We start from the raw sequence: 15,753 nt of genomic DNA, 5'->3' as shown, positions 1-15,753 counted from the left end.
CAGGAGAATCGCTTAAATCCAAGAGGTGGAGGTTGCAGTGAGCCGAGATCGCATCACTGCACTCTAGCCTGGAAGACAGAGTGAGACTCTGTCCCAAAACAAACTCTCATCAACAGGTGAGTGGATAATAACAGTGAGGTATATTCATGTAATGGAATACTACTTAGGAATGAAAAGGAGTTAATTGTTGAAACAAAACAACACGGATGTATCTCACAGGGAAGCCAGATCCAAAAAAGTACACACTGCATGGTCTCATTTACATGGAGGTGATAGCCGTATTTTCATCTTTAACATTCACTCAAGGTGAGCTGATAAAGCACCTCTTTCATGAAATATTTCTATAATTAGAAGTTGAAACTGCTCTCATCACGTCTTTCGATGTTTATATGCACACTTTTCTGTTAAAAAAAAGATTAACCTAGTTTTTAGGGCGAATATTGGGCTAATACTAGATGTTTCTGGCATATTCTTCACAAAGCCTTCAAACTAAATTATGGTATAATATTTGCAATTAGAAAAACAAATACTCAAAGCATGTTTAGAGGTATTTACATGTTTTCTGATGTCAGTTGAAGGTGGGGAGGCCACCCGTGCTCTGAATCCAGAGGCTAAGATGAGCCACTTGTCAAGCTTGGCTGTTTGGAATTGTCTGTCCTTTGCAAAAGCAGATGAAATGACGATACGGTAGTTAGTGGGATGGGTGGGCCACCGAGAAAAGTCAAAGTTCAGATTAGGCTCATTTTCTCATGTATGTAAGTGTCTTTGCCATCTGTGTGTCTTCTCCTGTGCCCCCAGCTCTCATCATCAGGAGATGAGGCCAGCATGTTTGGAAGCCCACTCAGCCCATGCATAGATTTGGCTATTATTTCCAGAATCCACTAACTCAGAGTTGCAGCCCAAAGTTATAAGACAGTGCCTTGAGGTAGGGAATGGGAAGCAACTGGGTCTCCAGGCTCACTAAGGAGTACTGACCTGCAATGCAATTCCTACATCAGCAAAGGTCCCCTGTCCACGGTTAGAGGGCTCCTGGATTTGCTATGCCTAGCCTGATGGCTTCCTTCATGAGACCATCCATCCACATTTGGCCCTTACCCAGGCCTGAAATTCTCCCCAGTTGCACTCCACCTACTTATGTCTATCACCTAGTTCAAAGCCAGTAAAGCTCATCTCTGAACCAACAAAGATTTCCTTTATCCCATTAAAATGGCCTTAACATCTATCTTGAGGTCATGCAGCTATATTGATGTTACTGTGCTGATATTGTCTCCTTCTTCTATGGATTCCCAAGCAGAGTACAGATTCCTTGGGGAGTAAGAGCTGGAACTTCAGCTTCTTTTATATCCCACACAGCACCCAGCACAGAGCACAGAGCTAAGTGCATCGACCCAGTGACTGACTGAATGAAGACATGCTATTCGCTTGTAGAAGCCCAGATTCCTCCTTCTTATGACTCCCACACCCACTTAGGAGATTCTATTGTGGCTTAAAAGAAGTTACACCTCCATTAGTGTCAAAGCAACTATAGATAAGTGGCTCAACATGATCAGGCATGAATTTGTTTTCCTACTCACCTGAAAGCCCAAGTACTCCAGAGCTTGCCTGCACCGTAAAAAGGCAAAGTACAAAATTGTTGAAAAGAGCTAACATGGTGGGTTTGTGAGAACGTCTTTCAGATGTATCAGAAACAATCCAGGTGGTAAACACTCTGACTCTTCAAGGAAAACCGAAGAAAGTGATTCCTACCGTCTATTTTGGATCTACCATTTTTTGTTTCTGAGTGTTTTTTGACTATTCAAAATCCTTTAAGGGCATTTCACTATGCATGGGAGAAGGTCATAGCTCCTCAGCAAATTGCAAGAGGTCTTTTATAGGCTGGACTCCGCCTCGTTCTCTAAGCTCACCTTCCGTACTCCTGATGTGTGCTGTCGTGCCAGACCCTTCAAGCCCTTCCCCGTCCTCTGGAGAATCCCTACTCACCTCAGTGACCAGTTCAGACATAGTCTCAGGAGACCTTTTCTAAGATCCTACGTGCCTAGCCCCCTTGGCACCTTGTGACAGAATTATCCACTTTCATGTACATATCCCTTAGTGAACCACGAGCACCTGCAGACCTTACCCTGTGTTTGGTCACTTTGCTCTGCTCTCCACAGCTGACACCTAATTTTACCCGGCTGTCTCCAGGGATGCGAGCCCTTGGGATAGGGTCCATCGATGCTTCTCTACCTGCCTGACTTCTAAATTTCACTAAGCTCCTATCCCATTCTCTTGAAAACATCAGAACTTACTCTGACATGCCCTGAGGAAGTTATTTCTCCACTGCTGTTCAAACCCACTCCCAGACTTGGCCTTCCCTGGGGAGAGCATCTCAGCCAAATCCGACTGCCTCTCGCTCAAGCTTCCTCGGGGGGCCGCCTGCCTCATCTACTAGGTCTTCCTAGAGCCACGGGAAGAATCAATGTTCCAGTGTTAGCCAGCAGGGGGCAGTGTGGAAATACACACACTAGGCCCTTTTTTCAAAGGGTCGGCTTCCCTGAGGGTGTTTATCTGTGCCTCTATGAAACATGGCTTGGGCCAATTCCTCCAGTCCCATGGCCAGGTGGATCCTTCTTTTACCCTTCATTTCTATTAAATGAGAACATATCATTTCACTTACTGGATTGCTGGAAAGGCAGCAAGCTCTGCCAGACATCTGTCTTTCAGTGCTCTCAGTATTGAGTCAGCAAGCCTGCCACATGCAAAAGTGGAACATTAAATTCTTGAAGCTGGGAGAGAATAAGTGGGTTTCTAATCCTCTCTGGTACGTTCAGTTCTAGAAAGTGTTTCTTTGTATTCCATTGGAATATTTGTATGTATTTGGTTTTTTGTTTTGTTTGTTTTTTTGAGACAGAGTCTTGCTCTGTTGCCCAGGCTGAAGTGCAGTGGCACGATCTCAGCTCACTGCAACCTCTGCCTCCCAGGTTCAAGGAATTCTCCTGCCTCAGCCTCCCGAGTGGCTGGGATGACAGGTACATGTCACCACACCTGTCTAATTTTTGTATTTTTAGTAGAGATGGGGCTTCACTGTGTTGGCCAGGCTGGTGTATGTATGTTTCAAACATACTTTAAAACATAATTTCTTTTTAGAGATGGGGTCATGCTATGTTGGGCTGGAATGCAGTGGCTATTCACAGGTGTGGTCATAACACACTGCAGCCTAGAACTATGAGACTCAAGCGATCCTCCTGCCCCAGCCTCCCACATAATTGGGACTACGAGTGTATACCACCATGCCTGGCCTTTAAACATGCTTTTAAATGTGTCATAGATTTCCTTTCTCTGAGGAATAAAAAGAATTATCTAATGTTGACAGAGTCAAATCCCCCATGTTTCATCATTTGCCTCACAGTGCAGATTTCTTAATGAATTCTGTTATTGAATCCACAAAATTTAACATCGTGTTATTTTGGCCCTGCAGGCATAACTTCAAGCCATTCTGGATACTGAATGTGTTGCTGACGTACACGTAAGCAAATCACTCAGAAGTGGATACACTTTATTGCATTACCAGTACCGTGAAAAAATATTTCTATATCATGTTTCATTTTGAGAATGAGCACTTTCTTCTTGATATGTGTGTAATCTGTTGGTCTCAGGGAGCTAAGGAACAGCTTACAAAGGGGTTTTTTATGCCCCATTAATGACATAGCTTAAATCAGACTGGGTAAACATGTACCCCAAATGCAAATCATCAGTCTCCATATGTTTAAGAAGTAATGTAGACATGCTGCTGCAGCATGCCCCCCGGGGAGTTCTGGACTTTAAACAGCATCTTATAAATCACCAACAAGAGCAATCAATTCATATCTTGGCCAAGGGTCTTTACCAGACTCCCAGATACCACTGGAGTTAAGCACTGAACCAACACAGGCTGGCTGCAAATAAGACCTGTTGCTGTAATTTGGATATTTGACACCCTCTCAACCAGGAAAAAAATCTCATGTTGAAATTTCATCCCCAGTGTCAGAGGTGGGGCCCAGTGGGAGGTTTGGTTCATGGGAGCAGATCTCTCATGAATGGCTTACTCTCATCCTCATAGGCGTGAGTTCTCACTCTTAGTTCCCCCAAGAGCCAGTTGTTGAAAAGATCATAGAACCTCCTCCTCCCTCCTTTTGCCTCCTTTCTCCCTGTGATCTGCACACAGTGGCTCACCCTCCCCTTCTACCATGAGTAGAAGAAGCCGGAGGCCCTCATCAGAAGCAGATATTGGTACCAGCTTTTTATATAGTCTGCAGAACCATGAACCAAGTAAATCTATTTTCTTTATACATTACAGAGCCTCAAGTATTCTTTTATAACAACACAAGCAGGCTAAGATAGCCCCATCTGTGGTCAGTCACCAATGCCTCCTCTCATGTGAGCTTTGTACCTTACTCTATTTGATAAAGTTGTTTCTCGTGAGGATACGCATTAACAATTCTGATATGATATGGAATTGAAAATTAATTAAATGAATGGTGGATAGTAGGAGCCAGGTCACTCACTACTGGAATGCAAATTTACAGATAGGCCAGGGGAGGAGTCTAGAATGATCCACTTAACAATGGAGCAGAGTTGGAGACATCAGTATGAACTCATGTTTAGCTTAACACAGGGGCAGAAGGCTCCATACAGAAACATGCAAACATATGCGACATTCACAGGTTAGTATACACACGAATATTTCCTTGCTCTGTCATCCAAGAAGACCGAAATAAAACAGCACCCCAGTAGCAAAAAGCATACCTAGCACCCAGACCTTGGTTTCTAACAGCACTCTCCAATGAAAGGCACCAGGGCTCCTTGGAGAAACAGCCAATTCTATGCCTCGGGCAGAAATATGCAAGATCATTTTGCAGTGCCAGAAAATAAGGAGGCACTCAAAAACAAACAAGAAACAAATACATATTAATGGAGCTACATCAAAGAAACACAGGAGCCAACTGAGAACGCTCCCAACGGCCAAAGCTGGAACAATCTGAGCAACGAAATAAAGCAGTGCTGGATTATTATCCAAAGTACAAAATAAATACCCCCGAGTCCTCACTATTGCAAATAAATGATTGAATAAATTAATCAATGGGGAAGAAAGAACAAGTCCTTTGGGCCAGAGAAATTTCAAATAATGTATGCAGATACTCTGCCTTCAAGGGGGTGAGGCATACCTTCTGACGCATTAAGTGTGGAGTAAGCATAGTGACTTCCTTCCTAAGAGAACAGTATGGAATAGGGGAGAAGAGTGACCTTACAATGGAGGACCCTGACACACACCACCTCAGGTAGGTGATCAAGGTCAACATCAGCAGTGATCAATCATGTCGATTGTATGTACTTCTGACGTGATGTGAGGAAACAGCAATCTACTTCTATGGTCTTCCCCTCAAAAACTCATAACCCCAGTCAAGTCAGGAGAAAAACATCAGACAAATCCAATAAATAGGCATTCTGGAAAATATCTGAGCAGTGCGTCTCAAAACTGTCAAGGTCATCAAAAACAAGGAAAGTCTAAGAAACTGTCACAGCCTAGAGGAGCCCAAGGAGACGTGATGAGTAGATAATGTATCAGAATTGGTTCATTAATTCTAACAAATGTACCCTCCTCACGCAAGATGTTAACAAAGGGAACACTGGACATGGGTGTGTGGGAACACTCTGTACTATCTTCTCAATTTTCCTGTAAGTTTGAAGCAGTTCTAAACAAAGAAAGTCTTTTAAAAATACAATCAAGGCCAGGTGCAGAGGCTCAGGCCTGTAATCCCAACACTGTGGGAGGACCCCTTGAGCCCAGGAGTTCGAGGCCAGCCTGGGAAACATGGGGAGTTTCTACAAAAAAATTTAAAAATTAGCCAGGTATTAAGGTGCACACCTGTGGTCCCAATGACTCAGGAGGCTGAAGTGGGAGGATTGCTGGGGTCCAGGAGGCCAAGGCTGCTGTGAGCCATGATCGCACCACTGCACTCCAGCCTGGGTAACAGAGCAAAACCCTGTCTCAAAAACAAAAACGAAGAACATATAGATAAATGAAAATATTAATATCCACAAAAGGACAAATATTGTATATTCCATTTATATGAGGTAGCTGGAATAGGCAAATTCGTAAAGACAGTAAGTAGAAGAGAAGTTATGAGGGGCTGGGAAAAGGAGAGAACTAGAGATTATTGTTTAAAGCACTGCACTCCAGCCTGGGCCAAAAAGCGACACCTTATCTGAAGAAATAAATAAATAAATAAATAAAAATACAATCAACAGAAGAAAAGAAAGTATTTGCAATATATAACAGATTCCTGTACAGACTGTACAAAAAACTTCCAGAATCAATGAGGAAAAGAAACAACCCAATTTTAAAAACTGACAAAGCCTGTGAAAAGGCAATACATGGAAGAAATACAAGTATCCAAAAAACATAAGGACACTGCTTAATCTCACCAATAATCAGAGAAACGCACATTCCATTAAAATACCTGTCAGACTGATTTCTCTTCTCACTTTAAAGGTCTGGTGAGATCTAGTGTTAGCAAGGGTGTGAGGAAACAATGAAAATGTATCCATATAAGACTTGCGTAATTAAGTATACAAGGGTGTACTGTTAAGGAAACTAAGAGAAAAAGAAAGGCATGATCCCTTTGCCACATTGTAAAGGAAGCTATGACTGGAAAGTGATGAGTGGCTATCTAAATGCCAATAAGCTCATAGATAGCCACCCATCACTTTCCAGTGAAATGAAAACTCACCATCAGTGAAATGTAAATTAAAACTCTACCCAGATGCTAGTGTGCACCAGAATGACTGACACAAATGTCAGTGAGGATGTGGAGCAGCGAGAACTCCCATGCACCATTGGTGGGATTGGCACAGCTCATTGGAAAACTCCTGGGCAGTATCTACTCAAACTAAACATGTGCTCATTTTACGGCCCACCAATTCTACTTCACAGTAAACATTCAACAGAATTGAGGGCTTATGGCTCCCAAGTGATATATACAAAATTTTCATAGCCACCTTGTTCACAATAACTACAAATAACTCAAATGTCCATGGATAGAAGCGTCGCTAAATGGTGGCATAGCCATACCTGCTGACCCTTTGATTTCAGACTTCCAGACTCCAGAATTCTGAGAGCAACAGTTTCTATTATTTTAAGTCACATGCTTTGTGGTCATTTGTCACAGCAGCCCTAGAAAACCAACATTTCATTGAATGAAATTCAAGAGTAGGCAAAGCTAATCTGTAGAGATGGAAGCTCAAATACTGGTGGGGACAGTCCTTATTTGGGAAGAGAAATGAGGAAGCCTTCAAGGGTGTTCAAAATGGATCCTGTTCCAGGTAGTAGCTACCTAGTCATAGACACATGGAAATTTTCACTGAATTATACATTTAAAATGTGTGCACTTTCCTTCATGGAAGTGATACTTCCTATAAAAATATAAAAAGCAGAAGGCAGGCTGTTCTGTTGGAACTACAAGCTACTTTGCTCTTTGTTCTTTCTTTCTTCTTTTTTGTAGAAACGGGGTCTCACTATGTTGCCCAGGCTGGTCTCAAACTCCTGGCTTTAAGCAAGCCACCCACCTCAGCCTCCCAAAGTGCTGGGATTACAGGCGTGAACCACTGGCCCCAGCCACTCTTTGCTCATCCTTGAAGGAAATCTCCATGGTGTTCAACTTGCTCTTGCCACTCAAAATGACCATCCCCTACCCTCTATAAGTATGAGTAGAAACTGAAGATCTCTAGCAGCACTTTTCCAAGGTTGGGTTTTCCCCAGAAGCAGAGCCTGAGACAAGGATTAGAATGCAAGTGCTTTCCGTGGGAGCACATGGGGAGGGGAGAGGGAGATGGGAAGTATGGGGAGGATACTGTGCCGCAGTGGGACCTGCTGAGACACCATGGGACACACCTCAGAATCTTCTCTCCAAGGAGCAAGGGAGCTAAAGCCTTTATTTACCAACAGCTTTACCTCACAGGGTGTGGGTGGCTCCAAGCACACCAGAGAAGGAACTCGGGCACAGAGAAGCAGCGCCTCTGCAGTGGCCTCCAGGCTGGGTTCTGGGTTGAGGCCATATGGGTTGGGACCTTCATCTCTAGATACAGGCAGGGAAAGGCAAGACCTGGCTGTCCTTGAGCTCTGCCCTCTTGTCTTGGGAATCGAAGAACCAGGGATGCAGTACACTGAGAAATTCAAGTTCATGGACGTTCCTCCGCTTTCTTAGCACACAGGGTCCCTTGCCATATACAGGGGAACCTCACCCCCACCCCCCAGGCACAATCACCAACACCTTTCCATGAGAACAAAGCAAAGCGACTTCAGCAGAAACTGCAAGTGAGGATGAAGGTTGTCGGGAGGAAGCCGGCCCCAGGCTCTCCAGGGCTCCATTGTCCTCTGCTACCTCAGAGTTGTCCAGGGCATGGTGTGGGCCAGCTGAGGGAACTCCGGGTTTTGTCCTCTCTTCCTGCTGGTGGGAAGAATGGGAGCTGGCAGGAAAGGAAACGTACTAACAAAGATACAGAGGAAAGTCAGAGGCCCCCTGGAGAGGCACTACAGCTGGCCTCAGAGCTCATTGTATTGGAGTAAGGGAAGAAAGCCATTGCCTTGGAATATGCCTAAAAACTGCAAGACTCCCATGCCCATCACCATCAAACCAGGCACTAGCCCAAGAATTCGACTTCCCAGATCTCCAAGGGGGCTTAAAACTTTGGGTCCAAAAGCCAAGATTTTTTCCATTTGCTTTAAAACTCTTGTTGAAAAGTCTTGGGAATCATGTGTCAACCAACAAAGAGGTTTCTTAAGGGCATCAGCCACCATCCAGAGCTGGGAGCAAAGCTAAGCTTGCAAGCTGGGGCCAGGAACATGCAGACAAGAACTCTGAAAGGTTTATGCCATCAGCCTACACGTGAGAGGGGCTCAGGGGCCTTGAGCATCCAGGTATCCGAGCTCTGGTGCCACAGTATTGGGGGCCATTGCTCAGAACTGCAGCCTTTCAATGGCAAACTGCAATACCCTTCAGACACCTGAGGTCCTCCTCTGGGGCGTGGCCATCACAGGACTGTGTGAGTCCCCAGAACACTTTGCTCCTCTTACCAGCTGCATGGGACTCTGAGAAAGTCATTTATCCTCATGGTGTCTCTGTTTCATCATCTGTAAGAGAGAGATCATAACCTGCTTCGTGGAGTCGTGAGAATGCCAAGCGCTTAGTGCAGTGCTTAGAACACAGTAAGTTCTCACAAACATGAGTTAGCGCGCTGATGCAGTATGTGTGCTCACAGTAGGATGCCACGGGCACACCCATCATCTACCTTCCTTTCTCTCCTCTAGATTTCCAGGGATGGCTTTTTTGGGGGTAAAGGAATTGGTAGCTGAAAGGTTTATACCTTGAGCCTACATGAAAAGCAGCTTTCCATCACACTCCAAACCAGAACTCCTGAGATCCTGTGACACCCACGAGAAAATGCATTATTAATCCAGTTCTCAGCATCTCCGCTCACTGTCATCATCTTTCATCTGGATGTCTGCAACAGCCTCCTAACTGATGTTCCTGCTTCCATTCACAGGAACAGGAATAATCTATTAAAACTCTAGAATCTGACTCACACTCACTCCTTAAAACTTTTTTAAAACTTTCTATGGTACCCAAATAGAATCCGAACTCTTGCACTGGCTTCAAAAGCCCTGTGCCTTTCTACAACATCACCTAGACCCCTATTTTCCTGATGAACTCTGTTTCAGCCATGCCAGTTCTCTGTCAGTTCCTGAAACACAACAAGTTCCTTCTAGCCTCAGGACCTTTGTCTGTTTCCACTCCCTTCCCTTCAATATGTGACAAGCTCCATCTCAAAAGTCACATCTCAGCCTAAATGTCAGCTCCTCACCAGGCCTCCCCAGGCCATCCTCCCTAAAGGAGGTTCTTTCTGCTGCTGCACCATTATCTGTTTCCATTTTGCCATTCTCTTCTTGTATCAGTCAGCTATTGCTGTGTAACAAGCCACCTCAAAACTCCATGGTTTCAAATAACAGGCATTTATTATCACTCACAACTGCATGTTAGCTGGGGTTCAGCTGGGCACCTGTGCCCCCCATGGAAGGGCTGTGGGTCGGGGGAGGACAGTTCTGTTCCACATTTCTCATCTTCCCCCTCGGGTGAGACTGGGCAAGTTTTTCTCATGGTAATAGCAGAGGAACAATAGGGCAAGCAGAAAGATATGAGCTCTCTCAAGGCCTAGGTTCAAAACAGACATATCATCCTTTCTACCGCATTTTATGGGCCAAAGTACATCCTTGTGATCAAGCCCAAACTCAGGGAGTGGGGAAATGCCCTCTGTACATAGTGAGGCCAGGCAGGCCTGTGTCCACAGGGAGGAGGGATAAAAAATGAGGGCAGTCATTCAACAGTCGTGATGTGTGATTCATGATGAATATTTTTTGTTTTTCCACTCTCCACTAGAATGAGCAAGCAGGAAACTTGCCCCTCTTTACCTTTCCCTGGTACCCATAGCACCTAGAACAGTGCCTGGCAAGTAATAGATGCTCAACAAGTTCCTTATTATACTTTTTTGTGCGTATGTGAAACAGGGTCTGACTCTATTACTCAGGGTGGAGCGCAGTGCCACAAACACGGTTAACTGCATCCAACCTTCAACTCTTGGACTCAAGCAATCCTCCTACCCCCACTTCTTAAATTGCTGAGATTACAGGCATGAGCCACCACGCTTGGCCCTTTATTATACATTGAATGAACTCTTAGACAGGAAGCCCATGCATTACCTCTAGATGACAATTGTCTTATAAAACCATCATGACAGCAATTGGCTTTTCAGATATGGCTTTTTTATTTTTATTTTTTAATTTTTTGAGCTCTGTTGCCCAAGCTGGAGTACAGTGGTGCAATCTTGGCTCACTGCAACCTCTGCTTCCCGACCTCAAGTGGTTCTTCTGCCTCAGTCTCCCAAGTAGCTGGGACTATAGGCACACACCACCCCACACAGCTAATTTTTCTATTTTTAGCAGAAATGAGGCTTCACCATGTTGGCCAGGCTGGTCTCCAAGTCCTGACTTCAGATGATCCACCCACCTTGGCCTTGCAAAGTACTGGGATTACAGGTGTGAACCACTGCACTGGCCTCAGATATGGCTTTTGTTGAATATGGGCTCAGATATAGACAAATTATTGCTTAACAGTGGAGTCCTTTATTAATCAGTGGACAACTTCATACCTACTTGTTAGCAATTGTTTGGACATGGTCTAAGGACTACAGTAGCCACCTCCTGATCCAGAGCAGCAGAAAAAGCCCACTGACATGGCCATGACCAGGACGCAACAAAACTGATGAAACTCAGAGCACAACCCAGCTCCAAATTTCCCTGGTCCAAAGCCTGCTTATTCTTTGAGGGGGTGGGGCTGCAGAAGGTAGCCAGTGGACAAAGTGCAAAGGTTGTTGGGGGTCCCTCTTTATACCTCCAAGCAGGATGGGGCAGACAAAAAAGCAGCTGGAAGCTGCCTTTGGAGTGAAGAGGCCTGGCTTGGCCAATGAGCACCCATGTCACTTTGGACAAGGCTGCTGGCCTCTGAAGTCCTTACCAACGCAAAGGGCAGTTGAGTAAATCAAAGTAGAGGAGCAAAAGGAAGCCCACATCTGTGCTGAGGCTGGCTGGTCCCCATCCAGGCTCAGAAGCCACACCTGTGCTGAGGCTCGCTGGTCCCCATCCAGGCTCAGAAGCCGCACCTGTGCTGAGGCTCGCTGGTCCCCATCCAGGCTCAGAAGCCGCACCTGTGCTGAGGCTCGCTGGTCCCCATCCAGGTTCAGAAGCCGCATCTGTGCTGAGGCTCGCCATCCAGGTTCAGAAGCCGTGGTCTCCAAACTTTTCGGATTGGACACCTACTCAGTGAGCATTCCCAGTAAGTGCTGACACTTATTTATAATATTACATACATGTGCTCTTAAATATCATCATTTAATGGTTCATCTTCTCACTCTCTTGCCCTTGTGTTGCAGGATTATCTTGACCTGTATTTTTTACAGTCATGCTTAAGCCTCTTAGGATTTTTGTGACAGTTTTAGTCTAAGTAAAACTGAAAAAAATAATCATTTCTGCCACTTGTATGGTCCCCACCAAGGCACTTTTCTAAATTATTTAGATCGGGGCAATGGCTCACACCTGCAATCCCAGCACTTTGGGATATTGAGGCAAGAGGATCACCTGAGCCCAGGAGTTCAAGACTGTAGTAAACTATGATCACTCCACGGCACACCATCCTGAGTGGCAGAGAGAGATCCTTTCTCTCAAAATAAAAATAAATGCATTTAATTTTTTTTTCCGTAAGTTATTGGGTTATTGGGGTACAGGTGGTATTTGGTTGCATGAGTAAGTTCATTAGTGGTGATTTGTGAGATTTTTGGTGCACCCATCTCCCTAGCATACACTGCACCATATTTGTAGTCTTTTTTCCCTTGCCCACTTCCCATTCTTCTATGCAAGTCCCTAAAGTCCATCATATCATTCTTATGCCTTTGCATCCTCATAGCTTAGCTCCCAAAGATCAGTGAGAACATACGATGTTTGGTTTTCCATTCCTGAGTTACTTCACTTGGAATAATAGTCTCCAGTCTCATCCAGGACACTGCAAACGCTGTTAATTCATTCCTTTTTATGGCTGTGTAGTATTCCATCATATATAGATATATACACACATATATATGATACATCATTATATATATATATATTTTATTATATATTTTATATATAATATATTTTATTATATATATATTTTTTATTTATATTATATATATATATTTTATTTATATATATTATAAATATATAATATATATTTATAATATATATATTATATATATTTTATATATATAATATATATATTATATATATATAATATATATTATATATATATTATATATATATAATATATATATATTATATATATATATATAATATATATATATATAATATATATATATGACAGTTTCTTTATCCACTTGCTGATTGATGGGCATTTGGGTTGGTTTCATGATTTTGCAATTGTAAATTGTGCTGCTATAAACATATGTGTACAAGTATCTTTTTCAAATAATGACTTATTTTCCTCTAGGTAGACACCCAGTAGTGGGATTGCTGGATCAAATGGTAGTTCTACTTTTAGTTCTTTAAGAAATCTCCACACTGTTTTCCATAGTGGCTATACTAGTTTACATTCCCACCAGCAGTGTAGAAGCGTTCCCTGATCACTGCATCCACACCAACATCTACTGTTTTTGATTTTTTGATTATAGCCATTCTTGCAGGAGTAAGGTAGTATCCTGATCATTAGTAATTGATATGTTTGTTGGCCATTTGTATATCTTCTTTTGAGAATTGTCTATTTATGTCCTTAGCCCACTTCTTGATGTGATTGTTTTTTTTTTCCTTCCTGATTTGAGTTCACTGTAGATTCCAGATATTAGTCCTTTGTCAGATGTATAGATTGTAAAGGTTTTTTTTCACCCTGTGGGTTGTCTGTTTACCTACTGACTGTTCCTTTTTAGGTCCAAATTTGCTTTTTAGTTTAATTAGGTCCTAGCTATTTATCTTTGTTTTTATTGCATTTGCTTTTGGGTTCTTGGTCATGAAGTCCTTGCCTAAACCGATGTCTAGAAGGGTTTTCCCAATGTTATCTTCCAGAATTTTTATAGTTTCAGGTGTTAGGGTTAAGTCCTTAATCCATCTTGAGTTGATCTTTGTATAAAGTGAGAGATGAGGATCCCATTTCATTCTCCTACATGTGGCTTGCCAATTATCCCAGCACTATTTGTTGAAAAGGGTGTCCTTTCCTCATTTTATGTTTTTGTTTGCTTTGTTGAAGATCAGTTGGCTGTAAGCATTTGGGTTTATTTCTGGGTTCTCTATGCTGTTCTATTGGTCTGTATGCCTGTTTATATACCAGTACCACACTGTTTTGGTGACTATAGCCTTATAGTATAGTTTGAAATCAGGTGGTGTGATGCCTCCAGATTTGTTCTTTTTGCTTAATCTTGCTTTGGCTATGCAGGCTCTTTTTTGGTTCCATATGAATTTTACAATTGTTTTTTCTAATTCTGTGACAAATGATGGTGGTATTTGATGGGAATTAAGTTGAATTTGTAGAGTGCTTTTGGCAGTATGGTCATTTTCACAATATTGATTCTACCCATCCATGAGCATGGAATGTGTTTCCATTTGTTTGTGTAATCTATGATTTCTCTCTTTCCTTTGCCTGCTCTATTGAGATGATCATGTGATTTTTGTTTTTAATTCTGTTTATGTGGTTATCACATTTATTCGCTTGCATATGTTAAACCATTCCTGCATCCCTGGTATGAAACCCACTTGATTAGGGTGGATTATCTTTTTGATATGTTGTTGGATTCAGTTACCTAGTATTTTGTTAAGGATTTTAGTATCTATGTTCATTAAGGATATCAGTCTGTAGTTTTCTTTTTTGGTTATGTTCTTCCCTGGTTTTGGAATTAGGGTAATGCTGGCTTCATAGAATGAATTAGGGAGGGTTCCTTCTTTTTCTATCTTGTGGAATAGTGTCAAAAGGATTGATACCAATTCTTTGAATGTCTGCTATAATTCTGCTGTGAATCTGTCTGGTCCTGGACATTTTTTGTTGTTGTTGGTCATTTTTAAATTACCATTTCAATCTCACTGTTTGTTATTGGTCTGTTCAGGGTATCTAATTCTTCCTGGTTTAAGCTATGAGGGTTGTATTCTTCCAGGAATTTATCCACCTTTTCTAGGTTTTCCAGTTTATATGTGTAAGGGTGTCCATAGCAGCCTTGAATGATCTTTTGTAATTCAGTTGTGTCAGTTGTAATATCTCCTGTTTTGTTTCTTAGTGAGCTTATTTGGATTTTCTCTCTTCTTTTCTTGCTTAATCTTGCTAATGGTCTATCAATTTTATTTATCTTTTCAAAGAACCAGCCTTTTGTTTCATTTATCTTTTGTACTTTTTGTTTGTTTGTTTGTTTCAATTTCATTAAACTCTGCTCTGATCTTGGTTATTTTCTTTCTTCTGCTGGGTTTGGGTTTGGGTTTGGGTTTGGTTTGTTCTTGTTTCTCTAGTTCCTTGATGTGTGGTGACCTTAGAATGTGAGTTTGTGCTCTTTCAGACTTCTCAATGTAGGTGTTTAGGGCTGTAAACTTTCCTCTTAGCGCTGCCTTGGCTGCATCCCAGAGGTTTTGATAGGTCGTGTTGTTGTCATTCAGTTTAAAGAATTTTTAAATTTCCATCTTGATTTGGTTTTTGACCCAATGCTCATTCAGGAGCAGATTATTTACTTTCCATGTATTTGTGTGGTTTTGAAGGTTCCTTTTGGAGTTGATTTCCAGTTTTATTTCACTGTGGTCTGAGAGAGTGCTTGTTGTAATTCAATTTTCTTAAATTTATTGAGGCTCATTTTATGGCCTATCATATGATCCATCTTGGAAAAAGTTCCATGCACGGTTGAATAGAATGTGTATTCTGCAGTTGTTGAATGAAATGTTTTGTATATATCTGTTAAGTCCATTAGTTCCAAGATATAGTTTAAATCCATTATTTCTTTGTTGACTTTCTGTCAGAATGAACTGTCTAGTGCTGTAAGTGGAGTATTGAAGTCCCCCATTATTATTATGTTGCTGTCTATCTCATTCCTTAAGTCTATTAGTAGTTGTTTTATAAATTTGGGAGCTCCAGTGTTAGGTGCATGTATGTTTAGGATTGTAATATTTTC

General features: G+C 42.3%; 1 pseudogene across 1 annotated transcript in view; it reads right to left on the bottom strand.

The window, feature by feature from the left end:
• The window catches only part of LOC108300923, an 18,293-nt pseudogene extending 6,473 nt beyond the window's left edge, over positions 1 to 11,820 (bottom strand). The window contains exon 1 of the transcript XR_001823652.2: positions 11,586 to 11,820. The product of XR_001823652.2 is annotated as an isopentenyl-diphosphate Delta-isomerase 1-like (transcript). The remainder of the gene's footprint in view (positions 1 to 11,585) is intronic.
• Between the last annotated feature and the right edge of the window lie 3,933 nt (positions 11,821 to 15,753).

Source organism: Cebus imitator, unplaced genomic scaffold, assembly GCF_001604975.1.
Source record: "Cebus imitator isolate Cc_AM_T3 unplaced genomic scaffold, Cebus_imitator-1.0 Scaffold31, whole genome shotgun sequence".
NCBI classification, from domain to species: Eukaryota; Metazoa; Chordata; class Mammalia; order Primates; family Cebidae; genus Cebus; species Cebus imitator.
The sequence above is the reverse complement of the archived record's forward strand: the minus strand, read 5'-3'. Positions and strand labels throughout refer to the sequence as shown.